Source organism: Helianthus annuus, chromosome 4 (genome assembly GCF_002127325.2).
Source record: "Helianthus annuus cultivar XRQ/B chromosome 4, HanXRQr2.0-SUNRISE, whole genome shotgun sequence".
Taxonomy (NCBI): Eukaryota; Viridiplantae; Streptophyta; class Magnoliopsida; order Asterales; family Asteraceae; genus Helianthus; species Helianthus annuus.
In genome coordinates this window covers 65538637-65544715 of record NC_035436.2, presented here as the reverse complement: position 1 = coordinate 65544715, position 6079 = coordinate 65538637, and positions in this window count along the sequence as shown.

The window sequence follows — 6079 nt, the reverse complement described above, 5'->3', positions numbered from 1 at the left end:
AAGTGAATGGTACGATAACAGAGTGTGCTACACCTGTGGTGTTAGAGGACACATTGTTGTTAACTGCCAGAATTGGAATTATGAAATAAGAAGATGCTATAATTGTCATATCAGAGGACATATTGCCAGAGACTGCCCAAGGAGTTCGATGAGAAGATCGAGGGTTGAATCTCAGAGAATGGTGAAGAAACCAGTCAATGTCAAGCCCGAAGAACAGAAGGTTCTGGAACAGAAAGTGAAGCTTTCGCAGGGGTAAAAAGACAGACTGAGGAAAAAGAGGAAGGAAGCACGAGATTATCTGGAAAGGATTTTGTCTTCAAATTCATCGGATTGTACAAATAAGAGTTCTGATGAATCGGTTCACTTGACTACAAAGCCAAGCAAATTGAATTCTTCAGATGCAAATTTGAGGGCAAACAAAAAGAAAAAGAAAGTTGTCGGCGATGAATCTGGCTCATCAAAGTCAGACAAGCCAAGATCGGGCAATGAATCTGATTCCACAAAATCAGAAGAGCCACAACTTGAGGTAAAAAGGAAGACACAATTCCTTTAATGAATGATAAGGATTTTCCACCATTACAAGCCGCGAACCGGAAATCAAAAGGTGTTGATACTGGAAAAATGTTTAATAGCAATGTTAAACATATTTTTAGTAAGATGGCTGATGGTAAGGAAAAAGGAGTAAAAGAATTTTATGAAGAAAAGAGAAAAGCTCAAAATATACCTAAGACTGGTCAGGCTTGGGTATCAAAATTGGGTGGTTGAATTTCTGACTTGCCGGAGCTTCCAGGTTGGTAAGTGTGAAGCAGGTATCGGCATCATTTGTTAAGAAATTTACAGGATGGTAACTGTGGTTAATCAAGGACATTAAGTTGTACTTGATTTTCTACCAGTGATTGTGGTATTTGACCTAACATTGTTAAATCTTTCAAAATGATTAAAAAGTAAACAAGATGATGATGTGAACCCCTAACCTACGAGTGGTTGGTAAGCAAACTATGTTTCCGGAAAAACCATTTTGATTAAAACAAACTTAATTGAAATCATAATGGGAAAATAGTTTGTTGTAAGGGGGAGTATAGATTGTATACGCCGAAACCCTCACGGCTGAACAAACATGATTACATTCACCAGATTGGAAAACGGTTTTCAAAACTGTAAAAATCAATGTATTGTAAATCATGGGGGTAATTACTGTTTTTATTGTAATTCAGTTCACAAGATGCAGAAAATGGATGGCGAGACAAAGCTATCAGTATTGGGTTGTCAAATTTTTAATGATTTTGCATTTTAGGGGGGAGAAAAATTGTCATTAGAAAATCCAAAAACATTTGAAAATTTGAAAAAATCCAAAAACATGATAAAATTCAAAAATTTGAGTTTTGCGTAAAAAGAGGAAATGATAGTACATCAGTAGACAGTTACAGTATGCTAAAGAATTGTAATGATTATATAGCGATTAAACAGTCTCACTGATGATATGTCGATAGGTTTTTATACATTTAGTAAACTTTTTCGGGATATAAACCTAAATTCAAACACTTGCTTATTTCGTGGGGAACACTACTTGGATATATAGGTAACCCCTGAAATCTCGTTTGAAAGGTCCCATATTCTGAGATACTAGGTCTTTATACTCAGTGATATCTGGGGTATTATTCCGGGACTTCTGCTGAATGGAAGTTCTGACCTAGTCCCCGAATAATACTTTCTCGTATTGCTTGAAATATAGCAACCACCCTCAGCATAAAAAACGATGAAACATTGCAAAATGTTAATCGTGTGCTGTTGTAATTAAAAGATCCTCTAAAGGGGACACACCGAAAAGTCGAAGCCGTTATCTCTGTGCGTATACGGAAGTATCGACCTGAGCTCTCACGGCCCTCGCATTTAACCCCTTACAGATATCGTCTGTGGTATACTCACCTGTAAGACTGAATATCTGGGATTCTGGATACGGGAGTATATTCAAGAGGTGGGACACATGAATAAGTTTAAGTCTTAAATCATCTAAATCGTATCCTGAATTAGTTGAAATTTGTATGAAAATTTAAGTGGATCAGTATATCGACAATCTAAGTGAATTGTTTAATTCTTAAAGTGAAATTAAGCTCAACGGTACTTGTAACTTGTCAAAAACTGATACGATCCTCTGTCGCATACTCAAACAAAAATATTGTCTGTAAATATGTTTGTACATATTCTTTTACTGCTTTATATTTTCAGAAAATACAAAAAGATTTTGATTTCTGCATTATTTTCGACAACCGATATCTGAGATGCTGAGTTTTTAAAATCCGAGAAAGCTGATTGTGTTTCTGAAAATAAAACAAGTTCATTAATTTGAAACTTGAATTTCAATAAAAATTCAAAAACAGTTTGTGATATCTCCATGGTCATTAAGTTGGACTTGGATGATTAACTGTGGGGGATTTGGATGCTTATACTGTTAAAGATTTAGCTTAAAATCCAGTTTGTTGAAATTGCAAAATTATTTGTAGTTTGATGATAGGGGGAGTGATTAGATAGTTTGATTTGTCAGATTATGATTTCTGGAATCTTAAAATGTTGTTACTTATCGAGTGTATGATTGATTGCAGAAAAATCCAGACTACGATCCCGAGAGTAGAGTCTTAGGGGGAGTCTGAAGACAAGCTGGAAGTTAGAAAGAGCTTGTAGCTGAAAAGCTAGGTGTCGATCCCTAAAAGCACGGAAGCTTGACGAGAGGGGGAGCCTGCTAATGATGAAGCTGTTGATGATAAAGTCAGTAATGAGTTTCTGATGTAAGAGTCAAAGAGAAAAGCTGATCAAAGACAAAGATTGAAAGATGCTTTTAATGTTACAATCTGAACGAGAAGGCAGAATGATCAAGACTGAAGAGGTGTCATAACAGAGAATGGTCACTGAAGACTTCGTCAATATCCGAGGGGGAGTCTGTTAGTGCTTTACGTCTATTGACTTCGTCTTGCATCATGTAATAGAATAGGATAGATTAGAATAATCAGTGCACGAGGTTCGAGAGTCGAAGATGAGTGGTTATACAAGAGGTTTCGCTCATATGGACAATGTCCATAAAAGCGAAACTACTTGTAACAGGTTTCGCTCATATGGACTTGTCCATATAAGCGAAACTATCCCAACTATATATAGGGCACTGTTTCATTCATTTGGCAACGGATCTGGAACTTGTAACGAAGTGCTGCCAAATTGCTTTCAGGTTGTAAACGTTGTTAAATCAATCAAAGAAGCATTATAATTAGTTTGAGCGTCCGTTTCACTGATTCCGCCTTTGAATCGGATAAACAACTCTTCTGATTGACTCATTCTGGTTCAACAACGATCCTACAAGAGACTCCTTAATTGATTTAAGTGCACCTATGTTAGAAAATGATCAATGGCGGCCAAACTTTTACAAGTTGGGATTATTGGAGGGAATTTTTAAAGTTGAGATTATTATCGGCCAACTGGTGAAACTTAGGATTATTAAAATCCAATAACCCTTTTAAAAATAATCAAAATTTGAAAGTTAGGATCAATTATTTCTCCTTCTAGGTGCATAAAATATACATCTGTCTTATAGACATTGGATATAAAGTAGTTATGTAGGATCGTTTTCGGCCCTAATTGAGTCGACCAGAAGAATTCCTATCCAAAACAAGAGGCGGAAACTAATGTCTTGGTGCAATTTCAGCTGGATTCACTTTTAACTGTTGTTGTATTGATCTTGATAACGTTTACAAGCTCCGACAACACTTCGGCAGCACTTCGTGGCTTACCGGAAGACAACACCTAAAATGAAATAATAACTTTTCATTCAGGATCTTTTCTTGGCTCTTATCATGCAAACTTAACAACTTCACATACTCTCTCCCAAACCTGTTCTTCATGTTTAGCACTTGGAATTTCGAAAATCAGCTTCTCAACACCAGTTGTCGAAAATCTTTTTGAATTTTTCAAAAATTTATGCTAAAACACACTAAAATCTTTTGGATTTTCTGAAAGAAAGTAAATGCAGAAACGAAATATTTACAGACAATATTTTTGTGAGTTCGTGCAAGAGTGTCATATCAGTTTCTGAGACATATCACCAACACCGTTAAGCTAGATTTCATTTTAAGTTCTATACAATTCACCTAGATTGTCAGTATGTTTGTCCACTTAAATTTTCACACACATTTCAACTGTTTCGAGATACGCAATTAGTGTCTTAATCACTTAAACTTATTCGTGTGTCCCACCACTTGAATATACTCCCGTATCCAGATCCCAATATTCAGTCTTACAGGTGAGTATACCACAGATGATATCTGTAAAGGGGTTAGGTTGCGAGGGCCGTGAGAGCTCAGGTCGATACTTCCGTATACGCAGAGAGATGACGGCTTCGACTTTTGGTGTGTCCGCTTTAGAAGATCTTTTGATTACAACAGCAGCGACTATCAATTTTATTGTTTCATCAGCTTGCTGAGGGCGATGCTGTGTTTCAAGCATTTGCGGAAAGCATTATCCGAGGACTAGGTCAGTATTTCCATACAGCAGAAGTCCCGGGATAATACCCCAGATATCACTGAGCATAAAGACCTAGTATTTCAGAATACAGGACCTTTCAAACAAGATTTTAGGGGTTACCTATATATCCAAGAAGTTGTTAACCCACAGAACAAGCAAGTTTGAATTTAGATTTATATCCTCGTTACAGTTTACTAAATGTGTAAAAACCTACTGACACATCCACAGTGGGATTGTTTATCACATTTTTAACTTTACAATTCTTTAGCGTGTTGTGATAGTCCACTGATGTACTATCATTTCCTCTTTTATGCAACAGAAACTCATTTTTCAGCTTTGTCATGTTTTTGGCATTTTCAAAATTTCTAATGTTTTTGGATTTTCTGAAAATTTCTTACTCCCCCTAAAATTCAAAAACATTTAAAGAAATTGAAAACAAACTATTCAGAACATGACAACTGATATCGAATTGCCTCAAATCTCCATCCTCTTGGCATAAACAATCAGAACTCCCCCTCACAATAAACTATTTTCCCATTATGATTTCAAAACACTTAAGTTTGTTTTAATCAAAATGGTTTTTCCGGAAAATAAGTTTTGTTGATTTTACCACTTGTAAAGTAAGTTTGGGGATCAAATCATCACATTGTTTTACCAATCTTTTGAATGATAGTTAACTCAAGTTCAATTTAATGACCTTGATTAACCACTTGTAGTATCAACCTGGTTCAAATTCTGAACCACTTGTACAAACAACAAACATATCAAACCTGTTTTTCAACCAATTACCATCCGTTGGTTGAATTCTCAAGGTGCCGATTCCTACTCCACGCTTACAAATCTGGGAGTTCCGGCAATTCCTGCTAAACTTCTCAAACACAGATTAAGAAAGATGCCGATTCATGATCCACGATTACCAACTTGGGATCTCCGGCAAGTCAGGTTTTTAATCTTTGAAAAATATATCCACCCAAGCCTGACCTTCCTTGGGTGTATCATCCTCATCTTCTTCATCTTTGCTTTCAACAGACTTGTGAACACGTCTTTTAGAAGCATAAAAATCTTTGACATTTTTGGCCTTACCATTGACCATTTGTCCAAAGATACGTTTCACATTTCCGTTGAAAGTCTTTTCAACATCAAATTTCTTCTTGTCAGAATAAAATTGATTTGAAATTTCTACTTTTCCAACTTTCTTCATAAAATTTTCAGCACGCAACGGTGGAAAATTTTCATCATTCATAGTTGGAATAGATTTCTCAACCTTTTTCTCAACACGTGGCTCCTCTGATTTTGTGGAATCAGATTCATCACCAGAATTGTTGCCTGAATCCTTCACAACCCATTTTTGATTTATTACATTTTCTTTTCTTTTCAAATCACTATTTGAACATTCTCCCTTCTCAAAGGTTGAATTTTCAAAGCCAGTAAACTTTCGGGTTTTCAGTTCAGTGTTCTCAACTACTTTCTCTTTCAGTTTACCAGAGACTTCCTGTTTTGGTTTGAAAGTCTTCGGACAATTCCTAGCAACATGACCAATAGTTTTACACTGAAAACAGGTTCTCTTTTCAAT